This window comes from Sinohyriopsis cumingii, unplaced genomic scaffold, assembly GCF_028554795.1.
Source record: "Sinohyriopsis cumingii isolate HCF-2022 unplaced genomic scaffold, ASM2855479v2 utg000898l, whole genome shotgun sequence".
NCBI classification, from domain to species: Eukaryota; Metazoa; Mollusca; class Bivalvia; order Unionida; family Unionidae; genus Sinohyriopsis; species Sinohyriopsis cumingii.
In genome coordinates this window covers 508,128-527,930 of record NW_028315941.1, presented here as the reverse complement: position 1 = coordinate 527,930, position 19,803 = coordinate 508,128, and the positions used below count along the sequence as shown (strand labels likewise).

The 19,803-nt window shown below is 34.2% G+C and overlaps 1 protein-coding gene and 1 long non-coding RNA gene across 2 annotated transcripts in view; one reads left to right on the top strand and one right to left on the bottom strand.

Moving 5' to 3' along the window:
* LOC149773104 (uncharacterized) overlaps positions 1-19,803 on the bottom strand; it is a 138,013-nt gene that overhangs the window by 101,485 nt on the left and 16,725 nt on the right. The window lies entirely within an intron of this gene.
* LOC149773105 (uncharacterized) overlaps positions 1-19,803 on the top strand; it is a 32,376-nt gene that overhangs the window by 10,826 nt on the left and 1,747 nt on the right. Inside the window, exons 2-7 of the long non-coding RNA XR_016417468.1 lie at positions 1,979-2,131; positions 5,403-5,616; positions 11,261-13,197; positions 15,028-15,102; positions 16,355-16,445; positions 17,314-17,369. This is a non-coding gene — a long non-coding RNA (uncharacterized LOC149773105). The remainder of the gene's footprint in view (positions 1-1,978; positions 2,132-5,402; positions 5,617-11,260; positions 13,198-15,027; positions 15,103-16,354; positions 16,446-17,313; positions 17,370-19,803) is intronic.

Here is a 19,803-nt window from a genome sequence, read left to right as displayed (position 1 = left end):
TTTTTCTCTAGCAACTTGAGCTGCAACAGATGGAACAGTGAAACAGTTGCTGAGCAACTTATCAATGTTTTCTGAATATTTTTGAGCAATATTTTTCATTTCTTCATGAAGGGATTCTTTACGATATATTTCGCCGTTAGGTCGCACAAATGGATCATGTTTTTCATCATCTGAGCTCTTAAATAACCACACTGACACAGGATCGTTTTTACGTATCTCGTTAATAAAATCAAACATGTTATCAACATAAAATTTAACAGTTCGATCTCGTGGAAATATTGTTACTGCGCTAGTCCATGCATGCGCGTTATGATCAATAATTTTGATCGAAGCGCCTTTTGATTTATAGTTTGATTCATATAATATTTCTCCTGTTATCGTCGCTACGGTTATTGGGAATTTTTATTGTTTTCCTAACTCAGTGACATCTTTGATAGACGTTCCGGTATCTTTAACTGTTTCACCCCACTCGTTTCTTATTTTACGTCTTTTATCTGTTAAACCGTTTCCACGGGCCGCGCTTGTAAAATGTTCTATTACTTGCTCGGCTACATCATTGTCTAATGTTAATTGATTAAACTTTGACTTTTCCAGACTAGCTAGACTTGTGTTGCGATTACCCCACCACCCACAACATACACTGGCACAACACTGATGTTGCTATTAGCATCTCCAGAATGATAATGAAAAGTTAGGAACCACTTCTTTTATATCAGTCTAAGAGTACTTCTAAAGCACATGATTTACTTAAATGTGTGATTTCTTTAAGTTTGCTAGAAGAGTTTAGAGAAACGTTTCACTTCTGTCACTGACACCTAACATAGCATTTCTGTTACTCCCTCCTAAAATTTATAACTTCCAGATCTCTTCTTGACATTCATGAAACATTGTAAAGGAATTTTAATTTTGTACTGATGCTATGGTGGTAAACAAAGACCAAGAGCATTGTAGGTTGCAAACAATTTGAAATCTTTCAAGAAATGCAATCAATTCACAATGTAAATAATGCAGTGCTTTTTGCCACAAAGAGGTAACTTTTTAAAAGCATAATACCATTTTTAGTTTTGTGCACAAAAAGTTTTCCTTTATACCATTGTACTAGATAATGTCTAAATATGTGATATGTACACAACTTTTGACATAAACCATTTTCAGCCAAATTCTTAAGGAAAATTGATCATTTTTTGATGGTGCAGTCAGCCACATCTATTATACTTTTCTGTTTCTTTGTGTACATTTAAATAATTTTTATGGATTAGCTTTATTATATCTCCTTCCTGTTTCCATATATTACATAGTGTTTTATTTGATGCTGTTTGGAGAGGGAGGTAACTGTGTTTTGTACCTCCATGTGAGAACTGTTTACATCATGACAAAGTAGCATATTTTGGATATAACTTACTAAATATGGGAACAAAATGGTAACCATAATGTAGTGTCTTGCACTTTCTGTAGCTGTCAAGGTTTTGCACCTCTATTTTTATGAATACTATTCACATTTCAATACAGACACACCTAAACAATTGCATAGCATGTCAACATGTATTCTTTAAAGTAATTTAACTCCACAGGAGCAGATAGAATTCAGAGGAATCATACATACACATACTGTTGTGAATATTGAATGTCACCAGTGGAACAGTCTTAGAAATAATGATGCATATGGCATATTACTTGGTATATTTTGGTGAGAAGAATGAAAGTTTGAGCACACCGACATAGTTTCTACCTTCATGACCCCACTCTGAAGTTGACATAAGAGATTCATATCTCACACTTGGGTGATAATAGAAAATGTTTAAATGTTATGTATATATCTTGAAATTTCTAGGTTCAGTTAACAAAGGGGGAAAAGCTTAAAATTAAGTGGCAGCTTCATGCATTTGACAATGCACATACAGTTTCTCCTCTGAAAGTCTTATGTTTTCACTGAATGTTAAAAGTACATCAGTATCACTTGTTTCTTTTCTTTTTGCAGGTGTCAGTTTGCATAGTAAGAAATTAGGATTAATTGGTTAGTCATGCTGAAAGAAACAATAGCTTCAATCTCATCCAGATAGTCATTCTGATCTAAGTGCACAAGAGAGTGACTTTGACGGACAGACTTAGCTTCTGCAGGAGTTGTTTTATGGTACGTTCTTATCAAAAGCCAAGCCGGTGATATGCTTTTTACCTTGAACTGGATTTTCCACTATAAATATTTGTTCTATACCTTATCTTATTATTTACTATGATTTTGTAAACTCCAGAAAACATTAAAGTCAGTTGTAAGTAAATTGGTGTCTGAGAAGAAATTTCTTTTTTAAATTGTATTGAGTAATTTGTGTATATATATATATATATATATATATATATATATATATGGTCAATTTCATTGGCTCTGTATCTGTGAACTTATTTGATATGTCACTTTGTAAGTTTTAGGGTCACACACATCAGTATGTTATATTCAAGCATTGTCTAACGTCAAGTGATTAAACTTTGACTTCTCCAGACTAGCCAGACTTGTGTTCCAATTACCCCCCGCCAACACACACTGACACAGCACTGATGCTGCTATTAGCATCTCCAGAATGATAATGAAAAGTTAGGAACTTCTTCTTTTATATCATTCTAAAAGTACTTCTAAATTACATGATTTACTTAAATGTGTGATTTCTTTAAGTTTGCTAGAAAGAGTTTATAGAAACTTTTCACTTTTGTCACTGTCAACTAATATAGCATTTCTGTCATTCCCTCCTAAAATTTATAACTTCCAGATCTCTTCTTGACATTCATGAAACATTGTAAAGAAATTTTGATTTTGTACTGATGCTGTGGTAGTAAACAAAGACCAAAAGCATTGTAGGTTGCAAGCAATTTGAAATCTTTAAAGAAATGCAGTCAGCCATAGTTCACAATGTAAATAATGCAGTGCCTTTTGCCACAAAGAGGTAACTTTTTTAAAAGCATAATAACCTTTTCATTTTTGCGCACAAAAAGTTTTCCTTTAAACCATTGTACTAGATAATGTCTAAATATGTGATATGTACACAACTTTTGACATAAACCATTTTCAGCCAAATTCTTTTGGTGGCAGGGTCCAGTTTCATAAATTGGCCCCTGGCAAATTTCTTAACTTAAGGCTATGGTGTGACTTTCTCAGCTATTATTGTTTACTATTTATAGATATGAATATATTTGTGAACTAGGTGTTTCGGGCTTGTGTTGTTCTTGAAATTGATGTCAGGCATGTACACTTTCCATAGTTGCTCTGCAGTATGTTGATAGTGAAATACCAATAGTCGGCTAGGAAGAAGAGCTAGCCTCTCGTAGCAGTAGACACGTGGGTTCAATGCAAGAAGAGTATCTCAAAAACGGCTTGGATGACAACTATTCTGAATTGCATCAGACTATTTAGCAGACAGTGTTTTTCAAAATTTTCATCCAGGGAAAGAGCTTGCGTTTGCACTGTGAGCACCACATGCTGTCAAAAATGGCCTTTGGATGTGAAAAATGCATGTATAAAATAGGGGTTGGGGTGCATAAACTTCTTCTGCTATGAACTGCCATTTGACTTCTCTGGTCAAGTGAATATTATTCTTATGCTTTGTTTTAATATAGGTATCTAAAAATATGGACCTTTTTGACCTCACTTGTGTATTTGATTTTTTATGATTTTTTTTACTAGGTCGCTGATTGCGGTATTAAATTTGTACATACAAACTGGCTCCTGCCCCCTTAAGGAAAATTGATAATTTTTTATGGTGCAGTCAGCCACATCTATTATACTTTTCTGTTTCTTTGTGTATATTTAAATAATTTTTATGCATTAGCTTCATTCTATTTCCTTCCTTTTTCCATATATCACTTAGTGTTGTAAGTAATACTCTTTGGAGAGGGAGGTAACTGTTTTGTACCTCAATGTGAGAACTGTTTGCATCATGACAGAGTAGCATATTTTGGACTTAACTTACTAAATATGGGAATAAAATGGTAACTATAATGTATTGTCTTGCACTTTCTGTAGCTGTCAAGGTTTGCACCCCTATTTTTTATGAATAATTTTCACTTTTCAATACAGACACACATAAACAATCGCACAGCATGTCAACATGTATTCTTAAAAGTAATTTTACTCCACAGGAGCAGATAGAATTCAGAGGAATCATACATAAACATATTGTTGTGAATATTGAATGTCACCAGTGGAGCGGTCTTAGAAATAGTGATGCATATGGCATATTGCTTGCTATATTTTGGTGAGAAGAATGAAAGTTTTAGCACACCAACATGGTTTCTACCTTCGTAACCCCACTCTGAAGTTGACATAAGAGATTCATATCTCACACTGGGGTGATAATAGGAAATGTTTCAGTGTTATGCATATATCTTGAAATTTCTAGGTTCAGTTAACAAAGGGGGAAAATAACGCGTTATTTCACTTCATTCTGAGCGGATGCATGTCAAGCTGCGGGTTAATTTCAAATTTACATTATACCTCAAAGAAGTTTGACTTGCTCGAGTATCTAACTGATTATTTACATCATTCTGAAATTCCAGATAAACGTAATTGGAAAGAAATTGTAAGGTCAAAAATTGTTGGTCTTGAAAATAGCCTCTGGAGTGTTCGTATGTCTAATCAAGCAGATTTGATAGATTCTCTTCGATACACGAATACTTACGACCTGCCTCAGTGTGGCAGTCGGCTAAAACCAGACAACACACTAAGGTATTTACATATGTAGCTAAACTATGGGCTGCTGTTCCACAAACACAGCTTGATATGTGTATTAAATGTGGGAATGTTTATACAGACTTGATACTTCATTGTTGTGTTAGTTGTCCTTATATGTCGAACTTTCGAAATTCTTTCTGGGATTTCCTTACTGATAAATTTCCCCTGAGCCTGCACATTATGTTATTTAATGCAGAAGATGAGCTGCAACTACAATATCTTTTAGGTAAAAGGTTACCATCAGGAGTAATCGACAAAGAAAACTCCAAGCTATTCGTCCTGTATGCAGCATACTTTTTCATGCAGTGTGCAGCTATCTTCTGTAAATAAGGTACTGAAACTTGCAACTTATGAGTTGACGAACACCTTGTTGATTGATATTGTGTAAGAATTTGTATTCTAGTATAGAAATTTTTTTTAATTTTTTTTTATTTTTTTAAAATATTTATTGATTGTATTCAGATGATTTATTCTTATATCATGTAATCTTCCATAGAAGGAAATAAAGATGATGATGATATATCTTGAAATTTCTAGGTTCAGTTAACAAAGGGGGGAAAAGCTTAAAATTAAATGGCAGTTTCATGCATTTGACAATACACATGCAGTTTCTCCTCTGAAAGTCTTATGTTTTCACTGAACGTTAAAAGTACATCAATATCACTTGTTTCTTTTCTTTTTGCAGGTCTCAGTATGCATGGTAAGAGATTAGGATTAATCGGTTAGTCATGCTGAAAGAAACAATAGCTTCAATCTCATCCAGATACTCATTCTGTTCTAAGTGCACAAGAGAGTGACTTTGATGGACAGATTTAGCTTCTGCAGGAGTTTTTTATGTTACGTGCTTATCAGAAGCCCAGCTGGTGAAATGCTTTTTACCTTGAACTGAATTTTCCACTGTAAATATTTGTTCTATACCTTATCTTATTATTTACTATGATTTTGTAAACTCCAGGAAACATTAAAGTCGTTTGTAAGTAAATTGGTGTCTGAGAAGAAATTTCTTTGCTAAATTGTATTGAGTAATTTGTATATATATATATATGGTCAATTTCATTGGCTATGTATCTATGAATTTATTTGATATGTCACTTTGTAAGTTTTAGGGTCACATACATCAGTATGTCAATATTCAAGCATTGTCTAATGTCAAGTGATTAAACTTTGACTTCTCCAGGCTATCCAGACATGTGTTCCAATTACCCCCCCCCCCCCCCAACACACACTGACACAGCACTGATGCTGCCATTAGCATCTCCAGAATGATAATGAAAAGTTAGGAACTTCTTCTTTTATATCATTCTAAAAGTACTTCTAAATTACATGATTTACTTAAATGTGTGATTTCTTTAAGTTTGCTAGAAAGAGTTTATAGAAACTTTTCACTTTTGTCACTGTCAACTAATATAGCATTTCTGTCATTCCCTCCTAAAATTTATAACTTCCAGATCTCTTCTTGACATTCATGAAACATTGTAAAGAAATTTTGATTTTGTACTGATGCTATGGTGGTAAACAAAGACCAGAAGCATTCTAGGTTGCAAACAATTCTAAATCTTTCAAGAAATGCAGTCAGTCATAATTAACAATGTAAATAATGCAGTGCTTTTTGCCGCAAAGAGGTAACTTTTTTAAAAGCATAATACCCTTTTCATTTTTGCGCACAGAAAGTTTTCTTTATACCATTGTACTAGATAATGTCTAAATATGTACACAACTTTTGACATAAACCATTTTCAGCCAAATTCTTTTGGTGGCAGGGTCCAGTTTCATAAATTGGCCCCTGGCAAATTTCTTAACTTAAGGCTATGGTGTGACTTTCTCAGCTATTATTGTTTACTATTTATAGATGTGAATATATTTGTGAACTAGGTGTTTCGGGCTTGTGTTGTTCTTGAAATTGATGTCAGGCATGTACACTTTCCACAGTTGCTATGCAGTATGTTGATAGTGAAATACCAATAGTCGGCTAGGAAGAAGAGCTAGCCTTCCATAGCAGTAGACATGTGCGTTCAAGGCAAGTAGAGTATCTCAAAAACGGCATGGATGACAACTATTCTGAATTGCATCAAACTATTTAGCAGACAATGTTTTTTTCAAAATTTTCATCTAGGGAAAGAGCTTTCGTTTGCACTGTGAGCACCACATGCTGTCAAAAATGGCCTTTGGATGTGAAAAATGCATGTATAAAATAGGGGTTGGGGTGCATAAACTTCTTCTGTTATGAGCTGCCATTTGACTTCTCTGGTCAAGTGAATATTATTCTTATGCTTTGTTTTAATATAGGTATCTAAAAATATGGACCTTTTTGACCTCACTTGTGTATTTGATTTTTTATGATTTTTTTTTACTAGGTCGCTGATTGCGGTATTAAATTTGTACATAAAAACTGGCTCCTGTCCCCTAAATTTAACTCTTGCATTACCAACAAAAGGAGAGAGCGGAAAAAAAATGCTCTAGCAGCAGGGATGGTGAACAGACCGCTTACTTCCCAGCTAACGCACAACGTTTTCACAACGTTGCTATATGGTTATGTTTTGGTTACGTGGGGCAACGTTGCTGAAACGTTAAACATGAACATAATCTTGAATAGTCCTCTGATTTAAAAGATATAGTAAATTACAAATGGTATGTATATGCACTGATCCTAATAGTATGGACAAGAAATAATGTATTTTTACAAAGATAATGTATAATGTTTTTACAGCATTGTACCAAGGTTGTGATTAACTTTTACATTCGCGGGGGGTGGGAGACATGTTCATTTTTATTTTCAAAACCAAAAATTTAAGTAATGTTGCAACTTTTGTATGAGTTTCTTCTGACCCTTGCCATCCCATTTTTGATATTTGTATATTTATGTTGGGGTGTAGGGTCAGAGCGCATTCCCTATCGAAAAGTTAGAATTTGCCGACACGGGTAGCCGCTTACTAGCCAGCCCAGCAAACTTGAACGACATTTCATCGAGATATACCTGCATGAAATCAATAGGAATATGATTTATTTTCTCAGAAATTGCGATCACAGCATTCGTCATGCCTTTAATCCGCTGAAACACGAGATTAAAGTATATCGTTGACACAATTTGGCCTGGATCTGGCCATTTGTATTCCAGGTCAAGTGACTATACAATGCTCGCAACCGACATTGGATTGACATCAGAGGTCATACAGTCACGTGATATCAACAACAGACCATTTCTAGTGTTGCTGTAGGAAAACAAATTGAACATATAAATAAAAGTCATGTAATTTTTATAGAAAAATAAAAAACATAAAGTTCTTAAAATATTTACTGTGAAAAACGACGAAAATCTGTAAATGTTGCAAAAATTTGAAGAAAACCAGATTCACTACGAAGAGCACCTGTCAATGCAGTAGTCACGTGACACCAACAAAAAACATCGCTGACACGTGTTCGGTACTTCTTGAAAATGGTTTTCTCCACCCTGCTGCAATACCGACAGGTTTCTGCTCGTTGTTCTCAAAATAAATATGCTGAGAATTAAGTGTGCATTATATTTATTTACAAACATTAAGTGACTTCTATATAATACGTCCAAATTCTATGCACAACAACCTGGGAAATTTGTTTATTGTCTATATTACATGATTATATGACCTCTGATGTAACTGACATGTAGGTTCCAAGATTTGTATAGTCATGTGACTCGGAATGCAAATAGCCAGATCCAGGTCAAATTTCAGCAACGACGTACTTTCATCTAGGGTGTCAGCGGATTAAAGACATGACGAATGCTATACTCACGATTTTTGAGAAAATAAATCATATTCCTATCAATTTCATGCAGGTATATCTCGATGAAAGGTCGTTCAAGTGTGGGGTGGCAAGGGTCAGAGGAAACTAGGACTGTAGTTTACGTATCTATGCACCGAAGTCTAACTCATCTTGTACCTACTGAATCGCATTTGTGGCAGAGACATATCTCCCGTTTCCCGTTATTTTGAACATCCAAGCACAGGAGTCTGACGTTTTATGAACAAAGTATGGCGAAATCTCTGAAAACATGCCCAGAGTCATGGATACACACAAAACGAAAAAACAAAAATTTTTATTTTTAAATTACAAATTTTGTACAAAAAAAACATGCAAAATGGTTGTACAGCCGTAAACCGATGAAAAAGGAAAAAAACGTACAAATTACAGGTAAACCGTACAAGTTGACGCCTATGCATATGTGTAGATTTTTAGTCTTCTTACAATTCTGAAGTTATAAAAGACACGTGAGAAAAGATGAATCGAGTGGAGGGTTGTGGTCACGCTTGCACTCCTTGTGTTCATTTATATTGCCGATAACGTCAGACTCCTGTGCTCCAAGGTATGAACATTAAATAGTTAATGTAAATTTGCATTTTGTTTGCAGAAAATAACAATTACTAATTAGTTGAAGTCTGTTGATGCAGTCATGCACATGCAAACTGCTACGAGCTAGACGCAAAGCAGTGCCATGGTTGCAATTGCATTTTCAAAGAGAATGGGAATATCAGCCAACATGTGCAACTCATAAAATGACCTAACTGTTTGACATATTTCAATGACTTTTATCCAACTCGTATTAAGTAAATTATATTGTTACACTGGTATATTTTGGAAAGAAAAATATCGAAAATAGGATAGATTACCTTGGTAAAATGCCTTCCATTAGGCTAGTCCTTCGAAGTAAGACACATCACCCATTATTTTTGTTGGGGGGGTGTCTTACTGCCTTATTAACGATACTGTGTAGTGTGTTTTGATGTCAACTAACAGTGTAACAAAAGTAAAATTTATAATGTTTTTGCCAGTCTTTGCTTACCCTTATGTCTCTTCTCTAATAAATTCAAATTCTCACAAAAGAAATGGACCTGTTTTACATTTTTTGTTGGCCTACATTTCATTTGGCAGGAAAGCGATGAAAGCCAGACTACCAAAATCAGGTTAAGTTGAAATATTATTCTTTAATGAAACGAATAAAAATATATTATGCCTATTGGATCTGTAAGCAATGTTTTGTTTCATTCAGGAAACATATCCCCACATGAAACTACGTAAACATACTTTGGCATACCTTGACTACCATCGCTTTGTAAAAAATTAAAATGTATGACAACAGAACATGAAAATGTGTCCATTTGCTAATGTCATATTTTCAATCCGCCAGGATAAAAACAGCACAGTAAGTATATTAATTACACATAAATTAGTGGAAGAGTGTCGATATATTCAGCGAAGTGTATGAGATATTCCTGAAACTTTGACTACTCATTCCATCTGACATTGGAACAGGCTATACAAGACCATTATAGTAAGACATAACACTTAAACAAAACATCTTACAGTGTAGGACTACCGTTAGACTAACATTTCAAATTACGCACACTTAGCTCAAGAGCATAAGATTGATCGTTTTTTACCAAAATATTTTTTTTAAAAAATACCAGGTAATATAAATTGAAATCAAGCACAAGTGAATTTAAATGATTGTATGTTTAGACATATGCATACATATGCTTATGTATACAGATGTGAAAAAATAAAATGCACATAAAGGTAATTAAATTTTGATAATCACAAAAATAAATTATTGTTGGTTGTAAATAATGTAATACTGGCATGTATTCAGTGATATTTATTCACATGTACTTTTTGTGAGTAATAAACACAGCACATGAATAACATGAATAACATCTGTCATCAGCTATGCAGTATATTTACTAATTAATAAGATGGAAGAACTTGTTTACATTGGAAGTTGATGGGTCTAGGTCAGTTGTGTGATTGGGGATTCACACATAGTTCTAGAGAATCATGTAGAATATTCAACCAAAAATGTGCAGAAATTTGTATATCATTTTGCAAGCCCTATATTCATTTCTTTGCTAAATTCTAAATTGATTGCTGTGTATGTGGTCTTATTACTGAATAAAGTTGATGCTGCAAAATGATAACTGTGGAGAGTGTATGGTTAAGTACAGATTTTAAGTAAACTTAAAATCTTCCTTTTTTTAATTTTGTTTTACAAAAGATCAATAATTATGAGGTTTGAAAATAAAGAAAAAGTTCTGAGACTGAGCATAAAAGTCAGTTGATCCTACATAATGTATACATTGCCAAATCAAAAAGTACTATTACTTAATTGACATGTGTCAGATTGTCAGGAATTATGATCCCATATCAGGTGCTTTTTATGAAAATTATTTTGACTCCGTTGAAGTAAGAGTATAGTGCATGTCACACTGGCAGTAAAATAATGCATAAATGACTTTACTATTTTGAAAAAAGGATCATACATTTTAAGTATAATGTGAATATTTTTATAAGAATTAAATATTTGCCTTGCTACAGAGCATGAATATAATATGCATTAAACGACAAGTATCATACATTTTTAGAATCTAAGACTTCACATGTACCAAACAAAGCTTCTTAAAGACTTATGATGAAGTTTGGAGATGATTACTATTGTCATTTGAAAGTAATTACAGTAGACTAGAAGTTGAAGCATGATTTACATTTTATTTGATATATTATTACTTATTACAGAATGAATGAGGTTAAGAGGAAATGTTTACAGTACAGGAGAAACTGGAGAACTGCTACAAAATCACTTGTGAACATGGGAAGTGACACTGAAAATAATCTAGATGTTAATGATTCTAGTCACATCGTGGGTTTTTATTCAGATGATAATGGCAAGGTTTGGACGACGAATGAAGTACCTACTCCATGTTCCACTAACATTGTTGATGAAGGATGTGATTCTGATGGTGATCTTGATGGTTATATTTGGGACTTAATTGATCATAATGGTAATGCAGCATCTTCTTCATATTCTGAATTGGAAAGTGAAACTGCCTCATGCATTTCACTGACATGATTTGGCAGCTGGGGCTAATCAGTTTCAGGTGAAGCATAATGTGGTAGATCATTTACTCAAACTGTTATAGAATCATGGGCATGTTAACCTGCCAGCAACTAGCCAGGACATTACGTAAGACTGTCAGAAATGTAGAGACAGAAGCCAAATCTGGTATGGAGTACATTTACTTTAGAGTACAAGATGAAATTCTGCCAAAATTTTAGAAAATATCCATTAGAAGCTAGAGTAAATGTAAATATTTTAGATATTTTGCTTAACATTCGTGGCCTTCCCCTATTTCAATGCACAAAAAAATCATTGTGGCCAGTTTTGTGTGCTCTTCATCTAGAACCAATAAAATAAATTTCCCATCGTACTAACATTTGATAACACAAAACCAGCCAATTTAGAATTTCAACATGATACAATTAGAAATATGAACCAGCATGGATTGCAGTGTGATGACATGGTCATACAGGTCAGGTTAAGGTGTATTGTTTGTGATACACCGCAAGATCCATATTGAAGAACATAAAACAGTACTGTGGTTATTATGGTTGTGACAGATGTACTCAGAAAGGAGTGTGGTTGGGAAGACTTACCTATCAAGATGTTAACAATGTAGTTCTTAGAACAGATCTGTTATTCAGAACCCAAGCTCAGGAAGAGCACCACCAGAGAATGTCCCCTTTCTGCAATCTTCCAACTGATATGATCAAGCAGTTTTCATTTGACTACATGCACCATCATGCCTGGGGTTTTTGAGGAGACTTGTTAATCTGGCTGCGAGGAAAGAAGGCTGTTAAAACGTCTGTTGGCCAGGTTCAAGAGGTTAGCAGGAGATTAGTTGAAGTTCGGAGAAGCATCCCAGCTAGCTTTGCACAAAAACCCAAAAGTCTGAATGAGTTTGGTCAATGGAAGGCAACTGAATACAAATAGTTTCTTCTGTATTCTGGAAAACTTGTTCTGAAAGACATTCTATGACCAGGTTTGTTTGAGCATTTTCTGACATTCAGTGTGGCAATATTGATTCTTGTGTGCCCAAGACATTTAAATCATCACAGAGAATATGCAGATGAATTGTTGAAATATTTTGTTGTACAAGGGCGTAATTTGTATGGACAAGAATTTTTTGTTTACAACGTACACAGCATGATTTACCTTCCTTTCGATGTGGAAGTTTATGGCAGTCTAGATAAATATAGTGCATTCCCATTTGAAAACTACCTTCATCAGTTAAAGAGAATGGTTCGTTCAAGGAAAAATCCACTAGCTCAGATTGGGGAGCTAGATAACTTTGATACCATTCATCATCATAGTCACACTACATTTTCAGTTCAGAGGCCAGATAATGCTTACGTAATCAGGAATTCTACATGCTGTTACAAATGAAGAGGATGAAGATCACAACAGAAATTTGCTTTGCCGAGTTTAAGAGAGATCACAGACACTGTTCCTGCAGCCATGCAGCTCACGCATTACTGGAATATATCAAGTTCATGAAAGACATCCTCACATGAAAATGCTCTCTGGAAGGTGCTTGGAGAGGAAAGCCATCATGGAGACCAATGAGCATGGCTCAGAAATATTATTCCTGGCAATTCTGCATGAATTTTAGTTTGTAAGTGAATGCTTAGTTCTGTGTTTAACATTATATGAGTAATTCTGTGAGCAAACATCTTTACAGATAAATGCTAACAAGGCATGTTATTTTAAGAAAATTATTTTGTTAAACATATTTTTGACTTTAAATAACTACATTAAATCAACAGATTTTTAAATGCATGTAGTGTGCAAACTTAATATATCCCTAATTTTCAACATTATTATCACTTACTGTGTATACTCAAGTATAAGCCCATTCGTGTATAAGCCCACCCCTAAACTGAGTAGGTATAAACACTAAAAAGTGCATGACCCGCGAATAAGCAGACCTAAAACTGTGAGACATCTCAAGATGCATGAGGTAAGTTCTGAATGCATTTATTTAGGCAAACTTATATTTTAAAAAATTACATGTATACTTATCTCAAGGCTGGCATGCATGATTATTAAAAAGAAATGGTATATACTTGTTTGAAAAGTAATTTATTTAATTTTGTTTCATTATTGTTTCTCCCTAATTTATATTTGTGTATAATTTGATCAAACAATGACAAGAATTTAGCAATCGCGAGTTGCTGTAACACAACCTCCCCCTTTTGACTCATTTATTGTTTTTGCATTATTGCATTGTACATTTTATATCAGTGCACGGTTTTTGCTTTGCTTTGAAATTGTAAATACCTAATTCATTAAAATGAAATCCCAGTATGATAACATAACGAACAAATATGCTTTGATACAACCCTCGCAATTTAGGCTATTGAACACATTCACATAAGGGTGCCACCGCATGCACATTGTAGGTTTGATTATGCGCTGAATTAAGTACATCCATTGGAGTCAAATCATGGTCACCATTGCGCTAATTTTTAATGATATCTCCAAAATACAATAATAAAGTTTTGGAAATAATGCTTTGAAAGTTATGCTAACATCATAAAAGCTGAGTTGTAGTTTGCTATGGTGTAAGCGACCTTATACCAAACCTGTCCACTTTCACACCAGGAGGGAAAAAAGCTCCCGATTTTTTGGGTCACTCCATTCCTATCTCCCAATTGCATAATATCTTCAAATTTTTGCAGAGAACTCCTGATTATTACATTGTCTTTGATTTCATTTCTTCTAAACAAGAAAAATCCTACATATTCTGTTGTATCACCTGTGAATTATTGTTGTGACAAAATAATTACTTTCCTATAAAGAATTCGCTTCTTCACCAAATAGAATGTTAAGTTTAAACATTCGTGTAATTTAATGTGTTTTTTTTTTTACATCTACAATAATACAGAAATAATAAAATAAACCACAACAATAAAATCGCCCACAATTAATTTCAATCCCGAGAATAATCACTATGAATGCTGTAACTCCATATGCTATAGCGACATTCCCACGTAAGAAACACAGGCGAACACCTGGCATTTTTTATGGCATATACCAATGTTAATTACCATCGTTAAATTAAAACAAGGAATGAAAATACATACCACGCAGTAAATGTGTCCTCAAAAACTAATTCAGAAAACATGTTGTACAATAGACAATACAAAATTCTTTACGAGTTGACAATAAGGGAATAAGGTTGGATATACAAAGAGTGGAAAATAGTTGCTACATGTATGGTACCATGATGCTGGCTTTTTTGGTACCTTTATATAAACAAAACTGGGAATCCTTTATTTGCTGGTGCTTGTGTTACACACAATAGTAGAATGTGGTTTCTTTGAATTACGACAGAGGGCCAATCATTTTCACCAAATAGTTGCATCAATAAGGATTAACTTTTAATTAGTCGCACTGGCTTTCTTGCTTGTTTATTTAAGACTAATCTTTAGTTATTTTGCAGTTTGACCACATCTGACCAAAATAAGAAAATAGGGCACGTCCTGGAGGAAAATAGAGCATGTCACAGGGAGAAATGGCAAGTCTTTTTGCGAATTTCACTCATATTGGACCAGGAAGATCGATCAATATTTAGCGAAAACAAGGCTTTAAAAATGTCACAAAAAACCTCCTGATTTTAGGACCCAATCTTAATTTTTTTTATTCAGTCTTCCTACTTGGCTTTTGAAAAGTTCATAGGTATGCCTTACACCCTGTTTTACAAAACTACGGTAATCATGCTAATATTATGGAATAAAAGGCACGCATCAGTATACTAGTATAGTTACCAGTCAATATTCCCTCTTATCAAAAGTCAGTTTTAGAGTTTTAATGATTAACTGGCCTGTACATGTACTGCTGTCGCAAATCGAAAGACAAATTTGATGACTATCAACACAGGAGATGCTGAAACATCAAGCTTTCCATTGTGTGGAAAGTTATGTTTGTTCAGCTAAAACACTAATCTAAAATTGATTGCTGTTGATCTTAGTTGATCGATATGAGAATTTTAGCCTTTATTATTACCACTCTTCATGAACATGTAAATTATGGTGCTTATGTGCCTTGTACAATTAAAAGTGCATACCTTTTTAAAAATATTACCTCCATATGTAGGATCGCTTATATCATTGAAAATGGGTAACTCGTGAGCACATGATTCAACGTAAATGAAACTGCTATTAAGGACTAGCCGAAATGTTATCCGGAAGAATGCAATTTGGTTGAAACAATAAATAAAACAAATCAGCATCTATGTTTGGGAATCAGTAAGGATTTAAGTGACGCTATGCTCACTTTGCGCTGTGTAAGTACTGTACATTATAGTTCAGCATGGTCTCCTTGGGAAACTAAAGCAGCCCGCCAATTCTGAAGTCTGTATTTACTTTTATTTAACTTCGTGTTGGAGAAATCAGAAAATATGCACATGCAAAATAATAGCAAAAATCATAGTACTTAATATATTTAATAATTGTCAGGTTACCGAAAGTTACTTTTTTCACATGCCTATGTCTTACGACATGGAAAAATTTATTGTTTCGTGTCCCAAGATTTACAGCCATTAAAGTAGTCAACAAAAAGACCTAAAAACTGTCAAGTTTGTATATTGCCTGCAGATAAGCCGACATCCCCCAATCTTCCAGGCATTTATCTTTTCCTAAATTATTCTGCTTATATCCGAGTATATATGATACTTGAGATTGTCTGTTGAAGATTGTGAGCCAGGAAAGCAGCATTTAGCAGGTTATTATCACAGTGTCTTACAAATTGTTGCTTTATTTTTTGAACAGGATGAGCGATATAGAATATTCTGTGGTAGAATTCCTTGAAGAAAAGGCAGTGGAAGTTGTTCCCAAGTCATTAATTGAAAATACTGATCAGGTATGGATATTTGCCAGTACTTTTGAATACTGTTACATATATATTATTTATATGTGTGTTCCAGATGTAGAAAAATGCTTTCATGTATTTCAGGCTATTTCAAAATCAAAACTAATATCATTTCAATGAATTGTGGATCAGTTACCTATGAAAGAGTGTAACAATTGCATTTTTTGTTGACATTAATGATAACTAGACCTTTTAGATGGTTTTGATGGTATGTTTAGTATATTCTTGACTCTATCATGCTGAGGAACTTGAATTTACCTTTGAAAAGGATGCTCATAGGGATATGACATTAGCAGGTATCTAACCTGTGACCCTTGTATTATGTGTCCAGTGCTGTACCAGTTGAGCAATGGTGGCTGTCTATACAGGGTAACAAATGATGGGTAAGCTGGATACTATTTGCTACTTCATAATTTCAGTGTTTGTACAGTTATTGGTTTAATGCTGCTCAGTGTGTGTAAAAAAAGGGTGAGCTGCCAGATAAGGAAAAATATACAAAATACAAAGTCAGGATCTTGGTCAAAACAGGTAAGATAGAAATGAGAAATTTAATTGTATTTCTTCTAAGATGGTAATTTCAGATTTATAAGGCATGTAAGTACTTTGGCATTTGCTTTTTCATTTAAAGTTCTCGTAAAGAAGAATTTGAAAAATTAAACTTACTGAAAAGTTTTTTTTAAGGTACAAATATGGCAATATTTAAAGACTTTTATAGCCTTTCAAAGTAGTCACAATATTCACGAAATAAAGCAATGAATTCGGCACCATGTAAATAACTAGGATTTTAAAAAAAATTAGGCTGATTTCTGTTTCTTTTTTTACTGCAGTTAATGACCAGTGATTTTGTTTGTATATTTAGCTGTATCCAAAAGGACAAGACCATCCCCATCCCCATCCAGTCTGGATCGGATAATAGTAAGTATTGAGGATGTGAAAAAATGTACATGAGAATAATGAAACAAGCAATACAAATGTTGACTTGTATATTATCTCTTATTTCATTTACTAATCACTAAATATGAGTAAATCAGCTATACACTGTGTTCATGAATTTAATTTTAATCTAAGGTAGTAGAACTGTTTTGTGTTACAAAATGTTGGGTAATTTGTGGCAGTAAAATAAAAATGCATTTTGCAGCATCTAAAAACATTTATGTTTCAGTGCAGATCAGAGTGATTGTTGTGTTGTCACTTCAGTTGATAATAGTCTTGTCATCTTGTAGACAATATAAATGTTAGTGTTCAATACTAAGGTCATATACATTGAGTCAACATCAAAATTTGTTTGGAAATGGAAGATTATCACATGAAAGCATAAGTTTTGTTGCTTAGACACTGTTATTTCTAAACATTGTGACATGTGTAATTAGTCAAATTATAGGCCATAAAACATACTATATGAGACTTAATTGTTCATATAAACAGTATTGACAATGGATTCTTCTTTCATTGATATGTGGCATTCTACGCACGTTCTGTTATGAGTTGGGGGTGGGGTGCTCCCAATATTTATTTGAATTACTATGGAATTCCCACCCTGGATCATTTTTGTAGGAAGTGAAATTAGTGATAGAGAGAGGTAAAGTCCGAGCCCCCAGTCAGCAATACCGACAGTTAAATTATTAAGAACACAAAGGTGAAATTCAAAAGAATAACAATTTAATACAATTTAAACGATATTAATTTCTCAACCAATCTTCTCCGTCTCAACCATGTAACAACCTATTTCATCATGTGATTATAGTGTGAGATGGCTTTCCCCTGTACTTGGTTTCTACTCATCTGTGCTGTACTCTGCAAATTCATTTCCTCCTTCCGGCGTTCTCCGTACTGCGATTCTTCCTATCCTCTTCCCTTTTGTCTGCTTTTCTCCTCCTCCTTCTCTCTCTTTCTCCAGCAACTAGGCTTGTTCTCTGCCTTCTGCCTTGTTCTATCCTGTCTCTCTGAGACTCTGGACTTGACTACCCTTTAGTTCTGTCCCCAAAATCTTCCTGTGAAAACACAAGGACGTTAGCATGTTTCGTTAGCCATGTCGCTCACACTAAATCAACAATCAATCATTAGATAGAGGCTATCTACATCTTCGGTCACGCATTCTTGCACATCGAAAACCACACATGTTCTTATAGAAAACAATGTTGCAATAAAGAGCGGTATCCTATTTATCATACAGACATCACTTAATTGCGTCACATCGATATATTCTTAATCTCATTATTCTGAACAATATCACAACAATCAGATGCATTTCTGTACATTACATTCTCACAAGTGTACACAAATATTCAAATATCCATATTATTTAAATTTACACACTGCAACCATTTCCAAATTTACAATTTAATTCAACAATTGCAAAATCTAGAATATCACATGAATAAATACACTAGTTTACCATGAAGTAACCAGATAGCGAATTACAATTTAATTCTGACTACGAGCTAGCAATCTACATAATCTTAGCTCATTTCTCAAGTACGCCTGTAAATTAAACAATAAAAAGGTAATTCTGCTTACTAACAATTCTAGTAAGTAAATATACATACTGCACATCATTACAATTAGAAGGCCGAAACATTCTGCAACAATCGAGCAAATAACTCACTGACCTTTACAAAGCTTTCTGTCCTTGAATGTACCAAGGTTTTTTCCCACCAATTCACAAGTGGCTTCCTCAGAGTTATTGCTACAACTTCTCAGCACGATGCTTCACAATGACTAATTCGTTCCCAGCCCAAATGACTTAAATTCTGGTTCGAATTGATGGCCCCACCCTTCCTCAGTTCTGATTGGATATCACTTCTACCCCAGTCGGTGCAGTTTAACAGACGAGACTCTGGCCATCTGTCAAAGTGGGGAGATTTACAACAGCATCGAGGGTCCTTTGTTCTTAGAAGAAAGCTTCCAATGTCTACATGTTATTTTTAACACCTAACGATGTGGGCTCTTGTACACACCCGAATCGCTACGATAGACGCAGGGTCTACATACACATGGCGCTAACCCATTCCTTTGTTCCTGACTTACGTAATCGCAGGCAGGCAAACGTGACAATGTGTCTGCTCTGTTCATCATTCCATAGTGTTTTTTTATTTTCCTTTCTACGGTACACCATTGTCATCTCTAAGTCTGATGCCAAAACTATCTACTTTGAATGCAAACTTTACAGACACCAGTAGTGAAACAACATATCCAGGGAGTAAAATGCTCCAGGATTCCATTTACAATATGTTTTATTTCTTTTCAAATAAATTATACAAAAAGCAAGTATTTAATTTTGTAAATATTTCTCATTGTTAAACCCATGTTTACTGTATAGATCTTTACAAGGAGTTATTTGTAATAATTT